We start from the raw sequence: 22,713 nt of genomic DNA on the forward strand, positions 1-22,713 counted from the left end.
TTTGGGAGGTGAGGGATGAATTATGATGAAATTTTATAGTAATAATATTATTATTATAATCCCACTAGATAATAGAAAAATGCAAGATTTTTATTTAAGAGTAATGAGTATAGCGATATCGTTTTCACATTATTAAAAACATGAATAAACTACCTAGAATATGAAACATCAGTTAAAAGTTATCGATTACCTATTAATGTAACATAAATTGTTAATTAATTTTGTCGCGTGAAAGTGTTTCTGATCTATATTTACATTTATTAATTTTAAAATAATGATTTTATAAAAATATAGACCTACATTTAACATTTTATTAGTACTTAATTTAGACTTATAACCATTGATTAATTATTAGTTAAACAATGGAAGGTTAGAGTTCACGATTGCAATCCTTTTCACTTATCTTTAAAATGAATGTAAACAAACCGTTCCACTACAACGGTTGGGTTTAAGCTCTACCATGACTAACAGCTTCCGAAACAAAAAGAGATTGCAGCGATATAAAAATAGAAACCACAAACCTATAAATACACAATTTAATGTCATACATTATAATAATGCAGAATGTACAAAAAAGAATATCAGGATTTTAAAGCATCTCTTAACTTCGATAAACAGTAATGATCACAAATAAAATGAAAGAGTAACTCTTACAGTTTTCCCCTACAAGTGTTCAGTGTGAGTTCACCTTCCCTCACGCGGTACATATCCAACCAACAGGAGAGTTCGTCCCTTTCTTAAAACAGCATGTACGCTGTTATACCGGGAGGCGTATAGCTGTGCACATTGCGTGCGAGAGAGATAGACTGATAGGACGGGTGTAACAGTTAGATTCCTTTACGAAAACATTTCGTATAGTTCCCTATACGTTATAATGTTGTTTAAAAAATAGCAATTAAGTTAGTATAAGATATTTTCAGGATAGTTAATAGCGCAGTAAGCCAGCCGTCAGTCTACGTGCACAGTAATACGCTGCCCGCTATTATGAAAGCGACAAGTGCTTCAATCCTGCGCCTAATGATCTACCCGATTTGAGGCGGTACTTCGCTACCTACTCGTAGCGAAGGTGCATAAACAAGATTCTTTGTAAACCCCCAGAGGAAAAAGTCGAATGGGACCAGTTCGGATGACCTGAGACCGCCGCAAAACAAGCTCTTATCAGGTCCATCCGACCGAACAGCGGTTGACCAAAACGATATTCAACTAATATAATACCGTACAAAAACATGCCGGCGAGGAGGTGCGCAATCTTGTTGCCAAATAAAATCCTCTTGCACATCTTACAAACAGGAAAAGAAGCGTGTATTAAACGTAAAGATTTTTAATATTTAGTGAAACTAAATTTTTACACTTTTTCACGTTTTTTTTCTTTTTAAGATTAAAATAACTTCATCGTGTCAAACAGTAAAACTCAACATTTTTCATTGCAAATTGGCTTGACATTTCTAAGCGTACATCAACGGTTAGGGTTGTCTTCCATTATTCTCCTCCCATTTATTTTGTGCGCATTTCTGGCAAAAAAATGCACAAGAATTTCGAGAAAAAAAAACGAAAATTGCATTAGAATTTTGGGAAATAAAGGTTTTCCTTAGTTATTGGCAGACTTAAGTGTTTGAGCTCACTGAAAAACAGTTTGAGCGGCCAATGCAATGTTATTAAATTATAAATTGAGATTAACAATTTTATTACAATGTTTATAAAGTTGAATTATTTTTATTTTTCTTGTCACAGTTTTGAAGCATTGTTTTATCATGCCTCAGCATTGTAACTACTGCATATGAGTCTTTTTGCCGTAGTAGGAATGATTTTACTTACCAAGTAATCTTAAGCTAGGAAAATTTGTTTAAATAATATAATTATGTAATTAATTATATTTATTTAAATAATTTCGAACATAACTGAAATAGATTATACACTTCTTTCCACAATGTTTAGTAATAATAATAATTGAAATACTATTTCTACAGAATTATGTTTACTTTTTCACAAGCAGTTTGCACTATAAATTGAAAAAAAATATTATAAAATTATAACGGAAAGTAAGAATTTTAACGTTATACCAACTTCTCTGAAAATAATAATAAAAAAGAACATTATACTATTCTTCTTAAAGGAAGAAATAAATGAAAATGGTTAAGAATTGCTATAAAAAATTATAATGTTTTGCATACATACAACATTGGATTACTATACGATAAAAAAAAGCACAAATCATTAAAAAAATAATAATAATAATAAACTCACTACCAGGAAAAAATACAACTCTTATTTTATTATAACCTAATTATAAATAATCTTATAATCTACACTGTAGTAAAAAAAATAAAATAAAATAATTTTCAAGCAGTTAAGAAAATGTAGCAGCCATGAAAAGTAACAAATGAAACTGTAAGTACCTATATAAATATAAAAAATGTTATACACATAAGAAAAAAAAAAAACAAAAATACAAACACGTAAATAGTATAACAGTTTTAACGATTCAGTATAAAAATTATATGCTAACAAGTTCGACCTTCATTCACCCAAGATTACATAAGAATAAATAATACAATAAAACAAGATCTTGACATTTACGATTAGTACTCGTATTGATATAAAAGTAAAAGTTTAAGGAGTGAAATTACTGAATATTTGTATAATTTTTAAAATCAAATAAATGAGATAATATAAATTCGTGCAGCAAGTAGTATTGAAGGAAAAAACGACATTATTACATACTACATAAAATTACTTGGTACATAAAAAAAATTACAACCTAATTGATCTATCTGTTAAGTTCTTTATTGAATGTATACATTTTTTTTGAATACTTTAGTAGGAGTAATTTTATTGTTAAGTTAATAGTCTAAAAAAAATAAATTGTCTTATTAAAATAGGATAATTTGCATTAGTGAAAGGAGGCTCCCCAAAATTCTAGGTCAAATGTGAAAAATTTGAGGGGGAAATTCACCTTATAACCTTACTCCATGGTCAACAAATATTTTTATAATATAACAAAACTTTTTAAGATAAAATTTTAAGAAATATTAATTTATTCAGCAGTAACTTATAGCGTATTAATAAATAAATTACTTGTAATTATTTTAGAATTTAATACGATATATACACATTTCCTTTAATTGTACCTGGAAAAACTAAAGTAATAAAGGCACAGCAATATATTATAACACTTCTTTGTCCCCCATTAATATCCATCTCTCTATTTAAATATAATTTAATTAAAATTTTCAAAAAAATATTCAATTAATTTTTTATTTTAAATAGTTATAGAACTAAGCAATTTTTTAAAACGTTAATTACAAAATTTTAAAATTGTAATATAGTTATTAATTGCAATAATTAAAATATAAATTTTATTAAAATAATAAATTAATTAATTTTAATAAAATTATTCAAATAAATATTTTACATGAAAATAATTTTTCAAATCAAACTGAAAATTTCCAGATTAACCTTTCGATTTTATTAAACAATAAAATATTATTTAATAAAGAGAATATATTATGTCTAACAAGAAACGAGCAATAATTTTGGTAAAGAAAAAGTAATAAAAAATATCCAATTTCTAATACCCATTTACTGCAAAAGTTATAAATAATATAAACTTTTCCAACTTCCACGGCAGAGTGGTAGCGTCATCAGTCTCTTTTATCCGGAAGCTGGTGAGTTGGTATACCCGGTCAGGCTGAAGTTTTTTCATAAACTACAAAATTCACCTCATAAAAAAAGAAGTATTATAACAACAACAACTGGAAATGTATAATTGCGAGGATTAGTAAATTATTATTAAATTAAGTTTAGCCAGGAGGTTCCGCCCCCTGGTCCCTCGACGCGTTTGTATCCTCATGTTAAATATCATAGAATATTTTACAGATATTCATAAAAGAAAAAAAAAATTGGTAATTAATTATATTTCTGTTGCCATGGTAACAGAAATATAATGAAGTAAAAGAATTAATACATTTATGTATTATGTATTATATATATATATATATATATATATATATATATATATATATATATATATATATATATATATTATATTATATACATCGTTCGTATCAAGAAGCATGGTGCTTCTATACTTATTTACTTTTATAAAATTTCAAAAAAATATGTTTTATAAGAAAAGGTAAAAATATTATAATAAGTATAATAAATATTAATGTAAACAACGTACTGTTTATAGTATACAATTTATTACACATCCAGGCCCCAAAAGATAACATCCATGTGACGGTTCCGATCCCCCGCCATCCCCTCCGTACCATGCTTGCCCTTATGGGATTTACCGGAGGTCATCTTCAGTACCTAAACGACATCTTTCAGTCAACCGTCAGCCAGGATGCCACCGACGCAAATGCCACAAGCGACATTCATGTCGGTGTCCTACTAACTTACATAAATTCCAAATAAAACACATCTACCCAAGTCTCAAAAAAGACTGAATGACCTTTCTAGAAACGAAGAAACTGAACTCTACTTACCCGAAAGGTAAAAATGAGTTCGACACACAATGAATCATAAAACGTAACACAAAAACAGTAACAAAACGTAACAATAACAATAAATAATGTAACATAACAGTAATATAAAACATAACTAACGAAAAACAAATCTATAATCAAACAGAAACAAAAACAGAAACAGTTTAACAAACCAAAAAACAAAACAACAATAAAACCAAACATAAACACAAAGAAGGAAAGATGTCCAAGCGGACATCACGCCACTTCAGCGATCCTTTCTTTCGCCAAATGTGTAATAAAACCTTTCTACGATCAACTATTCGGCCCGACTTTTCAAATTAATACGGAGATCAAGTGTTGACCCGATAATATCAAGTCGACAAATGTCCCCGTGCGCATTAAGTCATACCTTTTCTTTTACTATTTAGCCTCCGGTAACTACCGTTTAGATAATTCTTCAGAGGATGAATGAGGATGATATGTATGAGTGTAAATGAAGTGTAGTCGTGTACATTCTCAGTTCGACCATTCCTGAGATGTTTGGTTAATTGAAACCCAACCACCAAAGAACACCGGTATCCACGATCTAGTATTCAAATCCGTGTAAAAATAACTGGCTTTACTAGGACTTGAACGCTGTAACTCTCGACTTCCAAATCAGCTGATTTGGGAAGACGCGTTAACCACTAGACCAACCCGGTGGGTTGCATTAATTCATACCTAGCACATTCATATATCACATGATAAGCATCGTCCAACAATCCGCATTACGGACACGTACCAGAGCCCGCTAGGCCGAATTTCTGAAATCTGTCCCGAAAAGCGCCACGCCCAGAAAGAAATTTCGTCACATGAGGAGATGCACAAATAGATGTTACAACAGTTCTAAATCCAAAATTTTAACATTCTACGGCTAATCGTTTTTGAGTTATGGGAGATACATACATACGTACGTACGTACAGTATTTAAATGACATAGAACTTTACGTGCCATAATTATTATTTGTTTAAATAATCCAATTTCTTAAGAAAAGTAAAATACGTGAACAAGTATTCTATCTTTAACAAACACTCATACACCTTAAAATGAAAAAAAGATAGTAGAAATCATAAAAAAAATTACAGGCCATTATATTTGGTTAGTGATACAATTATTGGAATTTTCGATTAAAATTTTCTACAATCTATTTGATTGCAGACAATAAATATTTGATAAACCTTTTTGATTGTAAACAATAGATTGTTGACAAGTCATAAACTGCTGATACAAAAAAAAAAATAATAATAGATTTGTTAGATAGTAATATATCTGATACTTTTTAATGCGCGTATATCATTCATATAAACATAAACAATCAAAATTTTATTAATAAAATAATTAAGGAGATTATTGATAATGTTTATTAAATTTTAATATCGCAAAATTAAAGCTTGATTAGCATTTATTCAGCTTCTACAGTAGTTACCGTCTTTAAAACAAAGGAGATATAATGCGTAAACATAATTTTAATTAAAATAAAAAATCTATAAAAAAATTCTAACCAAAAAATAAAAAATAAATCCTTAAGTAAAAACTGGACTATAAAGAGAAGAAAGGATACATAACTGAAAGAATCTCAGAAAAATCTAATGAATTTCGATGTAAATATTCACGACCATACTCCATTATTACTCCATTCTGTTTTACGAGGGATATCTCTAAAGTAAAGACCGCTGAGAAATTTCTCTCCTTAAGGTTGGCGAACATGTATCGTACATGGGCACGCTAGTAATGTACACACTACATTTTTGTCTGTACGTTGTTGCGTTGCAGTGTCGTTGATTACGTTATAAAAGGAATACGAAAATCAATGTTGCCGCCGACTGTGAAATACGTGGAGTCATACGTTTTTAAAACCATCAGAACGTTAAGACGGCTGAAATTCATAGGCAGTTGATTGTTGTGTACGGTGATAATGTAATGAATGAAAGAATCTCCGAGGACTGTTTGAAACGCGTCGATGATGATATCAGAAAAGATCGTCGCTCAACGATTTCCGACCTGGCCCTTCTTTTTCCTGATGTTCAAGATCTGTTACTGGTCGCATTATTCGTGACCATGCAGGTGTCAGAAAGGTTTGTGCACGTTGGGTGCCGCACGTCTTAACGGAACGTCACAAAAAAATCCCAATGGGGATCTGCTTTGGAATTTTTGTTGCGCTATACAGAAAAAGGTGATGAGTTTCTTAATTCGATTTTTACCGGCGATAAAACATGGATTTCGTATTACACGCCACAGAGAAAATGGCAGTCAAGTGAATGGCATCATCCTCAATCACCAACCAGACCGACTAAGGTCATACCATTTGGACATTTTGGACATTTGGATCAGCCATTTGGACGCAAACTGATGGCCACAGTCTCTTGGGATCGGTTTGGCATACTGGTGATTGATATCATGACACGTGGAACGACTAAAATGCAGAAGCCGACTACTGCGAAACTCCGCGTAAGTTACGGCACGCATTCAAAATCGGCACCGTGGGCGGCTGACCGACGGCGTCGTCCTGCTGTACGATAATACACTTCCACATGTTGCGGGTCCGACACGTGATTTACTGAGAACATTTGGATGGGAAATTTACGGCCACACACCATATAGTCCAGGCTTAGCTCCTTCTGATTACCATTTGTTTGGGAAATTGAAAGAATTTTTCAGTGGTAAGCAATTCGCGGATGACGAACTTAAAAATTTTGTTAATCAATGGCTATATGGACTGGCGATAGAACAATACGACGAGGGTATATTGAAGCTGGGTTTATCGCTACGATTAATGTCCTAATTCATGTGGCGATTATATAGAGAAGTAGTATAAGGTATGTACTTTAAGAGAAATAAAAAAATATTTATGAAGTTTTCAGAATAAAGTTTTTTACAATCAAACGGTCTTTATTTTAGAGATAACCTCTCGTATTATTTCTCGCTATTTTTTTTCCAAGTGGTTCCTACAAAAGCCCTTTTAAATTCTTTCTCCTAGCTACTCTTTAGCCTCTATTTGTTACTCAAATAACGGACACCAGTTTAATATTTTCAGTCAGTTTTATAGATTATTTAATATTTTCATAAATCAATGTCTTTGGATCTGGCAAAGTGACTGGATTAATTTCCTTATATTTCTTATTTTCATTTAATTATTTGATCCAGTGCTTAGGCTTTCCATCGTTCTTAACAATTGTCAATTCTTTTTTGACAGTAACTTTCCTACAACCTACTCTGTTAACGTCCATTTTTTGCAACCCTTATTACCAATATAAGGAACAGGTTAAATAAATAACCTTATTTTATTTCAATTTAAGAAAACTTAAATAATTATTTATTAAAAATAAATGACTATAAAACTAATTCTTCTACTACTAAATACTCGTAAATAAATAAATTAGTTCTGCCTTAAATAAATACATTTTTTCTATTTCCTCTTTTCCAGTCTTCCAGGTTGCATTCTCTTTGCAAGCTAAAAGTGCATTTTTCTGATGAATTAAGTGACCAGACAAACTTTTGAAACTTGTACGAGGGAATATAGAAATGAAGTTTTGTAACGTATGAAAAATGCCATGCCTGACCGGGATTTAAACCTGTGACACTTGGGATGAAAGGCCGAAGTGCTAACACTTCACTAAGGAGATCGGCATTTTGTTTTGATTTATTTTTTTTTAATTTACCTTGCCACTTATCTTCTTGTTTATCTTCAATTATATTTCAATTTTTTTCAGTATTTGATATTAGAGCACTACCTAATTTACAAATTTTAATTATTTAATAATCTTTCATTTCATTTTTATTCATACCAGTTGCTCTTTCGTCTATAATTAATGTAATTAATCATTTGGTATATTAACAATAATAATACAAAAAAAAAAACAGAGCCAGTAAAATAGATTCACATATATTTATAACGCAGATCAAGGTAGAGGATAAATATACGATATATTAATACAAATTCATCTACCTATACAATATATTATTTATACATAAATTCATTTATTAAATCATACCGTAATATACTTTCCGTTAGAGCATGAAACGTAATAGATATTACATTATAATATATAACATTATACTCTATATAGATCAAGGTCAACGAAGAATAATAAAAATAAGAAAAGATAATTTAAAAATTACACAAGGTCAAGCAATAATAATTTTCAAGAATCATTTATTCGGTCAAAATACTAGGAACAAAAAAAAAACGTAAAAAAAAAAGGTGAAGATAAAAGAAAAGAAGTGAAGATAACCAATGATTATTACGTGACCAGTTACTTGAAGACTGCTTCTATATATATATTGTATAAGAAGGTAAATGGAAAAAAGAAGAAAAAAAACAAAGGTCGATGTTAAAAGAAAAGAAGGACCTTGTAGCCTACAGTAAGTGACTTACGTCAAAACGTGATGTTATTTCTAGTAGAGAAAAATAATTGGACTTAAAAGATCCAGTCTAAAAGATAATAAGAAAAACAAAGAAATAACTATAAGTAATAGGATAATTAATAATTTACATAAGCAAAAGGATAAACAGAAAATAATAGAATCAAGAAAATGCTAAATACTAAAATACAACATACAAAGAAAACACTTCCGGCTGGAAAGTAAAGGAGAAACCATTTAAGTTAAAAGAAAGGGAAACAAAAGTAATACAGACTACCTTTGTAACATATACAATACATTAAACAGGCTTTAAACATGATCAGTTTATTATCGGACGGAAGTTTGTTTTTACACAACTTTTTTACATTTCCGATGACATAATAATGCTTACATCCTATCTTAAAACCATCTTTGTTTAAAATAAATCATATTAACATATTTTTTTTAAAGAACACGTCAATAAAGATTAATATTTATTATAATATGTAAATATTATGATACATTTATATACATACATATTAACAACTTAAAAATATGATTTATATTAAAAAAAAAATTTTAATATATTCAAGTTAAATGATAATTTCTCGAACTATGGTCGATCTTGAGTCTAAAAAAAATACTCATAAATCAGTCACAATATCCTGACTTCACAAATTCCATTTTGCAAAAAAAAAAAAAAACAGGAAAAAAACACCTAAACTAATTTAATGAAACCTAATCAATTTTTCAACACTGATATTTAAAACAAATAAACGGCCGTTTAATGTTATCTTCGCTAAGTTATCAAAATCAGAACTAATTGTAACCAATATTACATGATTTTGTATGTTTTTTTTAAATATTAAAGGGACGGTTTTTTAAATGTTTATTTATAGCGTCGGGGTGAATTGATTCGTTTACGCACGATTATAATTCATAGTCCAATTACAAATAACAGTTAAACCTAATGAAATTTTAATCTACGCGAAAAAAATACGATCTATACGAAAAATGGTTCATTTAATGGATGCCATAATTGCGGAAGATTTTCATCACATCAATAAACACAATTATGACAGTTTACTATTGATACTGATGCTATATCAGATGATATCACTGAACTAGAGACATAAGAACTTGCTTGGTAAAGAGTAATAAATTCCACCACTCCTCTCAAAATCATTTTCATGAAGTATATGGTTAGTAATTTTAGTTGAAAAATACTTTAATTTTAATCCTTTAGAATCTTTTTCTTGGCATCTGTATCCAAACAGAAGCCAAAAAATGGGGTTTTTTTTTTATAAATTCTCAGCTGTTTTTCGTTTTATTATGCACTGTTAAATCTGATGCACTTTCACTAAAGCTTTCATAAAACTACAAATCCGTTTAAGCATAGATCAAAATTTAAGCTGATTATTTAAAAATTTATTCTATAATAAACATTTTTAAGATTATAACAACAATAATACAGGCAAAAAAACGCAAAATAATTAGTTTAATATTTGCAACAAAAAAAAAAGCAGTAAAACATATTTTTGAAAACGCTTTGGTAAATCGGGCTTTCAATAAAATTGAATGTGCTGCGATCTAGCGTAGAAGCGTTTTATTCAAAATAAAAATGCGAGCGCATACCGCAAACAAACGCACTTGATACGAACGAATACCAATAATTTTTTTCCAACAACATTGAAACATAAAAACGTATTCCCGTTTTGTGTAATCACAAATCCATCATTATTCTCAATACTTATAAAATGGATAAAAACAGCTGAATAATAAAATGTATTATGAATAGCTGATTGCTACGTATTATACGGGAAAACCAAAATTTCCCACCTTTACAGATTTTTTTTTGGAGAAAAATGGTAACAACCAACGACTTCGGTCATTTCGCCCTAAGAAAATGGTAATTTGTAGCGTATAAAAAACCCCATGCCTTACCGGGATTCAAACCCAAGACCTTCGGATGAAAAGCTGAGACGCTACCACTACGCCACGGAGATTGGCTTTACAGAATTTAAATCTGCTTGCAAAAGAAATTTATATTTAGTCTAACACGTATATTTACGTTATTATTTTCGAAAAATTTTCGAAATCAGTTCAAATATTGCAAAATATAATCAAATAGAATAAAACCATAAATGTCAATATTATAAAGTTACACAGCCATTCTTTGACAATATAATTACGTAATATTGTAACTATTGATTCTTATACCACTCAATTAATTCTTATTTTATTTCACCAAAATATAATCTAAAAAATCCGTTTCGGCACGCCGGAAGGCGGAGGTAGATTTCACCGGTGCTAAGTAGGGGATAAAAAGATTTCCAGCTTAAAGTTAAGAAAAACTTCAAATTTACTTCAATAGATGCATATGAAAAAAGTTTAACACACGACAAGCCCCATCTTCTTACAATTCCAGCCATATTTTGGTCATCCCTTGCCGTAAGGGTTGGTCATATGAAAAATTGTTTCAGACAAAGGTTTTAGGTAATCTTTAGAGGACTAACAACCACTTTAGACCGATTCGACACTGTGCCTATTAAAGGAGGTATGATTTTTTTGTCTTCGAAACCCCATTTTTCCAGTCCCTGAGCCAGTGGTTGGTGATATCAAAAAACTTTACTGACATAAATTTTAGGCCCTCATACAAAGAATAGTAAGTAGGAACTTTAAACGAATTTGATATTTTACTTAATAAGAAAGTTATACCGATATTTTGTTTTTTTTTAAAAAGCCCCCCATTTCCACCCTCATGGTCCGATTATGCCCAACAAACTCGACCGATATTTCGAGTCGTTATATTTTATATATCAATTTGAGAGTGATTGGCGCAAAATTACGGCAGTTATCGTGTCTACAAGAAAGTGAAATATATATATAAACTTTTGAACTGAGGGTGGTTTTGGGGTCTGGGAGATGGGAAACGCAAAGATATGTCGAAATTTTCCGGAAGTCTAATGATGGTACCCATTACAATAAGTAGCTTATGAAATCTACTTAATCGCTTTCTTATGAAATCTACATTATACAATAAATGATAAAATTATTCTTCAATTATCATAAACGTTTTTTAAGCAAATCTCAATACTGAAATAATTTAATCAAATAAATAAAATTGCATTTTAGTTTACGTAATTCATAAAGGAATGCGTGACGATGAAAGTATAATAATAATAATAAAACAAAACATAAATAAATTTATGATGAAATATATACACCTTATTTTTGCAGTTTTTTAGTACTTAAATAAATTATCTTAACAAATTTCAGTGTTATTACGATAAGAAATATATATGTTTGTATTTGCGCGCATACGTGTATAACATGGAAAAAACATAATATAAATAAATTTTATGACATCGTGAACGAGTGCTTATCAAAATGTCTCTTACAAGGTATAGTTAAAACTAAAAGTAAAATAATTGGACCGCTGATATAAAATAATCTCAAGTAATAAATAAATAGAAGAAAAACATTTTAAACTATATTAAATTTCACAACATACAATTTATACTAATTAATAAATTACTAACAATTTTTTTTTTTTTAATTTCTATCAAATAAAAATAATAATATGCTTATCTATAAAACCACCAAAACAAAGAAAAAATTTATTTATATAATCAAAATCATAAATAACGTTACCCCTCTTAAATATTACAGCAAAAATTATGTAACATTAAAAATATAATTCAATAAATTTCCAGTTAACATCTACGTAATGTAATAAGAACAGCGTTATTATTATGATTATTATTAATGGTTTTATTAACCCGTTATTTAATAACAAAATAATAGAGAAATTGTAGTATTTTATCACAAAAATAATAATAATAATAAATTTAGCAAAATCATAAATATATATTTTTATACATGATTTATATTAGCTTACACCATGTAGTACTAATAATAGTAAGAAGAAAGTAAGACGGTATAATTATCATAACAAAATAATAACAAAAAGAAATAATCGAAATCACTGGACCTTGGCATAATATGCAGATTTATGTTACAGTTACGCATGAAAGTACAGAATATAGCCTAATACTTAGATATTTATATGTAGTTAGTTCTACCGTCACTTTGTTATATGAATAATGTTATCTCTAATATATATATATATATATATATATATATATATATATGCTACAACGCATGAACATAACCTGGGTTTCTTTAGTCCTACATTAAATTTGTTACTACCCTGCAGGTATATACATAAGGGTAGATAGACAATGGACAATCACTTGTCTAATTTTTAATAAAAGTAGAGTAAAATATATATTTATTACAAAATACAATACAAATAAATACGGCTAGTTATATAATAGATAATAACTCCATCATAATAAACTTATATGAAAGTTTACTGCGATCCGAGTTGCGTATGTACTTAGAATTACAATTTCTTTAGTTCACCTTAAGTGCACAATCCTGATTTAAAATACACGATATTTTATCCTATTTATTGTGTATTATATGTTGTAAACAATACACTGATTTTCCTTAACGGTTTAATATACTTTCAGATTTTTTCAAAAGATTTATTTAATTCTAAAGTTTACGTCAAACCCGGAAGAAGTATAGATTTTGCGTTAGAATAAATTAACTTTTTTAAATTAATAACTGAATCCTTAGATCACCAACATGAAATTAGTAAAGTTCAAATTAAAAATAAATGAAAAAGTAATGATCAACCATAACAAACAGTGGTAATTATATAGAAAAAGAATCTATAGTTCCACACATAAACTGGAATTATATTCTTTAATTTAAAGGATAATAACGAATAAATAAAACCAAGGAAATGATTGGCAAACACTAAATACCTCATCCTATATATGATTATTAAATTTAAAAAAAGTTTCTATTTCAGAATGATGCATAAATACAGCTTAATATTTAGAAGTAACAATTAGACGGGATCTAATAAATAAAATAAAACAAAAAAATAAAATCATGTTAAGTGCAAAAAACTTCCTATTATTTTAACGGGCTCCTTATTTCATTGAACTATCACGAATCATTATGTATAATATATTCATAATTAATTAGAAAAGATTTACAGTGGATTGGTCGGAGTAATAGCTGATTCGGAAACACACGCCTTCATTTCATCACAGCAGCTAATTGGCTACGTTTCCATAGTCACAAATACTCCCACCAACAGTAAAATTTCACGTATACAGTAACATGATGACGTATACTGCTGTATAAAAATACTTGTTAGTCACACTTGTCAATATAGGAATGTTTTTAGATTCCTTTCGAATTGTTACAAAGTTAGCCACCCTTTCCAGCAAAAGAAATACACACAAAACTAACCGACGGTACTCAGGTATTTCCTACACTATTCACGAGAATATTCCTAAGAAATTTTGACTTTTTTTAAAACTTGTCAACGACATAGTACTGAATGTCATTTGTTAAAAGATAAATTCTATAATGTTCTGGAACCAGTATAATTTAATGATACGTTAAAATAAATTAGATTTAGGTTATTCGTCTATGTTCATCAAAATGAAAATGATGAATTAACTTGATAAAACGATATATTTTCTATACGTTATAAGTAGAAAATCCAATAAAACCTAATTTTAATTAAGAAAAGTTGTACCTGAGAGGTAAAAAATTCTATTTCTTAGGAAAAAAATTGCGGTTGAATAATACTTCATTTAAATTTTAATAAAAAATAATTTCAATATAAAACTGTATTATTCATAAATAAGAATCTTAACATAAAAGCGAAACAATTTAATATTTATTTTTTCGATAATCTGTTTAGTAAAATATTTTTATTCAAATATCTAAAGGTTAAAAAATCAATTCATTTCAGTAGAAGTGAACACAAGAGCAGAATCCAAATTGGGGAATACCACTTTGGAATGGTAGATGGAACAGGAAAAATGAATATAGAGAAATCCAGGGTACATTGATAAATATAAATAAACGCTTATAGAGAAATCCAGAATAGAGAATCTAGAGGACAGAGCCAATCAGCCTCCTCCAATCCCACCTGTTTCTTACCAGATCTATATTGATATTCAGTCATTGCAAATCTTTTTCCATCTGATCATTCCATTTCGCTTTGGATGGCTTAGTGCTGTTATGCCCAGTGATTTCATCTCCATATTTTCACAATTCTCTTGCCCTCATTCCTGGAAATGATATGCCCCGCACCTCAATTTTCAACCCTATCTCACAACATTTACATCTCAATCAGGTACAATTTCCGGATTTCCCTGATTTTTCTTATTCTGATACTCACATTTTTCACCGGCCTCTGGTTTATGTAAATCCAGAGAAATCTAAAGTAGATTGATAAATGTAAATAAATGCTTATATGACTGCAACAAATTAATGTCTTCCAGAATGCTATCCTCCACACAAAAATCCGCAAATAAAGGACCATTATAAAACCATGCCTGATACTCGTATATGCTGTTGAAATATGGTTCTACCCAGGAAGAATGAAGCACGTCTGATAACATTGGAGAGTAGAATCTTAAGATAAATATATTTGAATTTGAGCCGGCGAAAGATGTAAGTGGCTACCAGAAGAAGAAAAGAAGGGAAATCCAATAATTAAAATCGTGATTCAGATGTAAATGCAATAATATAGTCGAAAATAGAGGAGGCGTAGCATATCATTTCCAGGAATGAGAGTAAGAGAATTGTGGAAGTCTGAAGCGGAAAACCAAAGCCAAGATGGAGCGACCAGGTAGAAAAATATCAGCAATGATTGGATATTAATATAGATTTGGTAAGAAACAGGAACGATTGAAGGAGACTCATTGGCGAGGCCAAAGACCACTTTGGTTTGTATGGCTGCAACAGTCAACTTAGTAATTATTATTATTATTACTAACTTAACCTCATGTAAAAAAAAAAGATCTAATTGATCTAAAAGATCTATTGGTATAGATATTAATTATCTATACCAATATAGATCTGGTAAGAAACAGAAGGGAATTGGGAAGGCTAGTTGGCGAGACCAAAGACGAATTAGGTTTGTTTGGCCACAGCAGTACACTTATTAATTATTATTAATCCATTTTTTTTCGACCATAAAAAAATAATATGTTTATGGTTTTCTACAAATGAATCACTTATTAGTACAAAATTTTTAAACAACAAACAGTTTTGAAAAATAACTTATTTTAAAGAACTTACAAAGCTAAATAACTACTGTACTTAATTTTTTCTACTACAATTCAGGAATGAGGTACTAAAATCTATTTTAAAAGTCGTATCATCAGGGAATGGAAAAAAAGCCGTTAGTTAAAAAAAAACCATATAACAATAATATAAGCGATTTTTAATTTAATTGTAAATCATATCGATAGAAAATATTTAAAACTGTGAGTATAATAGAAATGGGTGCTATAAATCAGTTTGTAAATATATATATATTTCATTAGGATATAATTCAAATTTATAAATCAAGGCAATCATTATAACAAACTATTAAATCAATTTAATCGACTATTAACAATTTAAATAAATAATTAAATACAATATCGCTCATTAAAAAAAAAAGTATACATTATGATATTAACAATGGATAATAAAGTGGGCAAAATAATTTATGGATGCAAAGAAAGAGTACAAAGAAAATACGAAATAAAGAAAAGAACGAAGAGAGTTCCACGCCTTGACCCATATCACGAAAAGCACGACAAGAAGAACCATCATGTCCATCGTCCGAGTTGAAGTTTAACGGATGAAGAGATAGGTACCGTATATTAAGACTATAATATGCAAATTTAAGAGGTTAAGTTCTACCCTACGTCTATCTTCGTGCACGATTTTATTCTAGAACGTCCACGGAAAAGAGTATTCACGCACAATTAATAACTTGTGACTCGTTTATATCATTACTATTTTTAGAATAATAATAATAATCATAATAACAACAGTAAAATCACAAACTGATTGATTCCCTAGAAATAACACCAAAAGAAATAGACTATACAACATATATATATCTATATAATCTACCCAAGTGAATTTTGTTTTTATCATAGTAGGTTAAAATTGTGTGGGATTTATAAACTATTGCAATTACTCACTTTGACAAGTAACAACGTTAACTACAAACTACATTTTCTCTGTTATCTGACTTGAAATGAAGTAGGTCTTTGTTTACAAGCAAATAATCCGGTTTACTCTATTTTTAACACCAATTAAAGCAAGTTTTTGTAATTTGTAATGTTCTAATAATAATAATAATAGCACTAAAAAAGGGAGAATAATATAAACAGCATTATTTTACTGGTAAATCAAAATAATTTGAAACATTAGATCATTTAACACAATAATAAAACTTTTCATTATTGAAGACATATTTGTACATGTACAAAATAATAATTAGAGACCGGATTATATGCATTTGCATATTAAGCCCATTCTCACCGGTTATTGCATATTTTCCTTAAAATCTAGTGATGCATATTTTCGCTATATTTACAATATTTTTCGGTAGGGTACCTTGTTAATAAATGAAATCTTACGTTGTAGCCGGCCAAACCTATTAGCCGCACTGCTCTTAGAGCGCACTTAGCAATCGCGGAACAGTACCTCAAATTTTTTATGTTTACAAATGTTAAATAATTGTTAATTATGGAATTTATCGATATGTTATTCAACTACTTACTAACTGTATGCTGATTTTGAAATTAAAAAAAAAAACTAACTAAAAATTACTATTTTTTTATTACTTAAAGTTGCATATTTTGACCCTTTTAATGCATATTTTAAGCATTTTTCATGCATACTTGCATGCATATTTCAAGCTTTTTATATAGTATATAATCCGGTCTCTAATAATGTTGTACAACTGAGATAAGATCAGAACTGCATTATAAAAGTGGAGGGGGAAAACTGAAGAGTGGGAGTGACAAATTAGCAACTGCGCATTCGAAGCACAACTTTTTCAAACTGGCGCATTATGAAATAATCATTTCTTATGATATTCCGGAGTCAATAAATCAAAAAATTAGAGATCATACAGAAAACGTCAAAATATGTTCATTTTAAAACAGGTACTGCCGCATGGACTAACAGACCTTTTCAGCATTGAGAATAAATAACTCTCAAAGCCAATGAGAATAAGAAACTTATCAGCCAATAAAAAACTATTACGCTCGTCAACTGAATTGAACTGTACACATGAAACAATGTTTATATATCGCGTGTTATCTAATTGCACGTTTATATTTTCTCTCTAAATATTAATCTATAAAAACACAAATTTAATTGTATTATTATTGTAAAAAAGCAAAAACAAAAAAAAAAACAGCTATTATAACAAGCAAACAAAAAAACTTAAGTATTGACAACATTGCAAGCAAACGATATGATAGCGTTAAATCATCAGGACAACACGTTCCGTCTTTAAAGTTGTTTACCCTAATATAAGTATGTTTATAAAGAAACAATTCATTTTTAAAGTGTCTGATTATTCCTAATCTTAAATGAATTTTTTTTACTATTTAGATTGATATAACAAAATTTTATATCTAAAGTTACTGGAAATTAACTTTTATAATAACTGTATTTTAATGTAATGAAGAAATTAAAAAATAATAACTGTGACACATTTATTATCGCAGAAACACAATAAAAAAGATCAATATCCTAAATTATTGTACACAATATTTTAAACAGAATTTATAAATTCTTTTCAGGGATTTGAATAATAGGTGAAAATTAAGAATTTTATATAACAAGCAAACAAAAAAACTTAAGTATTGACAACATTGCAAGCAAACGATATGATAGCGTTAAATCATCAGGACAACACGTTCCGTCTTTAAAGTTTTTTACCCTAATATAAGTATGTTTATAAAGAAACAATACATTTTTAAAGTGTCTGATTATTCTTAATGTTAAATGAATTTTTTTTACTATTTAGATTGATATAACAAAATTTTATATCTAAAGTTACTGGAAATTAACTTTTATAATAACTGTATTTTAATGTAATGAAGAAATTAAAAAATAATAACTGTTACACATTTATTATCGCAGAAACACAATAAAAAGGATCAATATCCTAAATTTATGTACACAATATTTTAAACAGAATTTATAAATTCTTTTCAGGGATTTGAATAATAGGTGAAAATTAAGAATTTTATATTAATAACACAAGTGTTAACTAGCATTCTTATTATTACTGTGTTCTTAATTATAAATCCATTTCTACCAGTTATTATCTCTAACCTCTACTTACACAAAGTTTATACAAATTATTTATCTGGTGTTTTAGCGGTGTTATGGCGTATTTTACTTTTTTTTTTCAATTATTAAAAAGTTAGTTTTCCCCCCATTTTGGGGGTCTTACACTTGATTCACAAAACTGATATTTATATAATTTATGACTTTTTAATAAACCTTACATTAGTGCGTTTGAACCAACTTGATATCATACATCATTATTGCGTAATGATTATTACAAAATTTTAATTTTGGCGGCCCTTTTTAGATGAACCCTCTAACAATAATAGATAGGGATAAATCCTCTAATAACAATAATAGATAAATCCTCTAACGATTTATTTGAATCCGAAAACCAAATCAAAATCCGAGTTAAAATGTGTGACTTTACACACATACATATTGAACTCAATAACGAATCGTTTTTCGTTGAAAATATTAATTTGAAAAAAAAAGAAGAAATAACTTGAAGGAGTGAGTGAAAATCCAGAAATAGTTGAACAAATTTAGAATGATAGAAGATGAAGGAAGATGGATTGGTATGAACCCTCGATGGGAATGAATATAAAATCTACGGTAGAAGTAATCTTAAATAAATCAAAGGAGAAAAAAAGGAAAATTTGGCAACAATACAGTGAATAAAATCAAGAAGCTTAGAGAAGTACCATAACAGGTATTAAATAGAGTAGAATTAAGATTATTATTATTATTTTTTTTATAAAACATTACTTCGAAACACAAACTTAATTACTAAGACATTAATGTATGATACGATTAAGAGCATTTGGCGCACTTTTTAAATTTATACCCTTATTAGTTATAAGTGTATAAAAAATTATGAACAAATGCCAAGAATGTAATCTATCTACCCGTACATTTAATAAATAAATGACTAAGTAGTCATATCGGTTGAAGATGTAAAAATAATTTTATACATTATATATGACGAGATATTCATTTTATAAATAAAATAAGTAATAATTAATCCTCAATATAATCAGTAATAAGCATAATCCCACAACTTGGAGGTCTTCTGTTTTACATTTTGTGGTCTGTATATAAAACAACGTATAAGGGAAAAGTACAGGATTTCAGATATACTGTTAGATTAAAATTTAAATAAATTATATTACAGCTAAAAAACTGAAAATTATTCTCCCATAATGAGACAAGCAAATCAGTAAGATTTAAGTGAAAATAAAAGCCAGTGGAAAACAGAAAATTTTGTCGATAATCTAATCTCTCTAATCTAATTTTTCAATTTGTCAATTAATTAAAAAAAAAAAATATATATATATTTTGTTAGTTGTAAATTATATATTAATTATCTGATTAGCATTCACAATAACAATTGTACAAAAAAACAAAAAAAAAAAACAATTACTCATATCATCAATGATATAAATATTAGTGATTTTTTTTGTTCCTTGTACGAAGTAAAGGAAGGTATTGTGATCGCAAAAAATTTCGGTCTCTATATTTCAACATAAATATCCATTTTGACCATCCCTGAATCCATTTTGACTAGTTTCGGCTTGATGTCTGTACGTACGTATGTAGCTCGCTTACCTCAAAACGATTAGCCGTAGGATGTTGAAATTTTGGATTTAGGACTGTTATAACATCTACATGTGCATCTCCCTTTTGACTGCAATTGACTGAAATGAAAGTGTCCAAAAAAGCTCAAACTCAAAAAAAATTTGGATTTTGGAATTTTTCTTAACTGCAATAATAAGCCTTCATTGAGAGATTTCCAACAATATATCATAAGTGGTATTTATTTTCATTCGTTCCAGTGTTATAACAAAATAAAATGTTAATTAATGAATTATTTGGATCTCAGGGTCAGGCACATTGGTTCTAATCAGACTTCGTTTCCTTTATTTTTTTTATTTATATATATAGATTTATTAATAATTATTAACCTCTAACTGTAAAAAAAAAGCTTTTACGATGAATAATAATTCAGTAATAACAAAAAATAAAAAAAAACATCATAAGTTTTTAATGAATAAAATTTGATGTACTTTTCATTTTTAAAAAAACTGGAAATGTAATTTAATAGGCGTACAAGGAAGTCGTGTGTCTACATCAGATTTTTTTATAAAGCAATTTGAAGTCTTTGATAAGAAATTCTTCTGATTTCTTAAGAATGGATTACGCTTACAATATCAGCTACCGACCTCAGAAAAACAGGGTTAGTACCGTTGTTCTTTAATTCAAGTAGTCGTGAGGTCAAATCAGTATCTGTATAACTGAATTAATATAGTCCATCCACAATCTAGTAACACACAACCCTTATCTGCTCTTAATATCAGTTCTTTTTAAAATAAGGTCAGAGCTTTAAAACATTAAGTATACGAGTTTATAAACTAATTTCAATTTAATAATAATAAATTACCATTTATTATCAATTGACTTAGAATAATATACTGGGGGGGGGGGGGAGTCCTTATATTAGCATAATTTCTTCGGTAAAATTTTCAGTTTTTTGATGAATTAATTCACCGCAAAAGTTTTTGAAAGCTTGTACGTGGGAATACGGAAATTTAATTTTTAGCGTATGAAAAATATCATACCTAACCGGGATTCGAACCCGAAACCTCCGAATAAAAGGCCGAGACGCTACCATTCCGTCACGGAGATCGGGTATGTAAAGTTATGTAGCATAAGCTCATTAAATTTAAGGAAAGAAATTCAGATATTTCAAAAAAATGATTAAAGCTCTACTATTTTATAAATACTCACAAAATTAAAAGAAAATTACGATGAAAATTCTATGTCACTGCCATACTTACAGGCCAGAATTGTTGTTTTCGGTTTTTTTTAAAAATATCAATGTTTCAAGATTCCCTTAATCCAAAAAACTCAAAAGAAAAAAAGTGAAATAGAAATTCTCGAAAGATATATGAACTTTCCGGGTTAGTTTACTGGTGAACGCGTCTTCGCAAATCAGCTGATTTCGAAGTCGAGAGTTCTAAGGTTTAAATCCTAGTCAATGACAATTACTTTTATACGGATTTGAATACTAGGTCGTGGAAACCAGTGTTCTTTGGTGGTTGGGTTTCAATTAACCACACATCTCAAAAATGGTCGACCTGAGACTGTACAAGACTACACTTCAATTAACACTCATACATATCATCCTCATTCATCCTCTTAAGTAATATGTGACGATGGTTCCCGGAGGCTAAATAGGAAAAAAATACATTAGCCTGTATTTTTATTTATATCTCCGAACTGGATCAACATAAAATTTTCGAAAATGGTTCAAAGAATTTTTTTATATGAGGCTCTGGTGACATTTCATTTGGGTAAAATTAAGGTTTATTACGATGAAAATGCTCACCAAGTTATTTAAATTCCTAAGTTTTAATCGGATTTAGGGATTCAGACATGAATGGGGCCCTCGTACTTTAAATATCAATTTTTTTAAACTTCCTATTAGAAAATCCGACTCTAGTATTAATGTGAATAAAACAGAAACTTTTTTTAAAAAAGACGATCCACTGAGACCTGACTGAATTGCTTTATTGTTTAATTTTATAATTTCTGTTATTTTATCTGTTTTCATGTTGTAGCGGTTTTTTAAAATGTTAAATGAATTAAATGTCGAGTAAGAAAGTCAAA

General features: G+C 28.8%; 2 protein-coding genes across 3 annotated transcripts in view; one reads left to right on the top strand and one right to left on the bottom strand.

Annotated features, from left to right (window-relative positions):
• Positions 1 to 22,713, bottom strand: part of Shrm (shroom) — an 844,325-nt gene that overhangs the window by 674,541 nt on the left and 147,071 nt on the right. The window lies entirely within an intron of this gene.
• The window catches only part of LOC142329039 (uncharacterized), a 253,825-nt gene continuing 250,560 nt past the window's right edge, over positions 19,449 to 22,713 (top strand). Inside the window, exon 1 of the mRNA XM_075373298.1 lies at positions 19,449 to 19,459. The gene's annotated coding sequence lies outside the window, so the exon portion shown is untranslated. The remainder of the gene's footprint in view (positions 19,460 to 22,713) is intronic.

Source organism: Lycorma delicatula, chromosome 8 (assembly GCF_047948215.1).
Source record: "Lycorma delicatula isolate Av1 chromosome 8, ASM4794821v1, whole genome shotgun sequence".
NCBI lineage: Eukaryota > Metazoa > Arthropoda > Insecta > Hemiptera > Fulgoridae > Lycorma > Lycorma delicatula.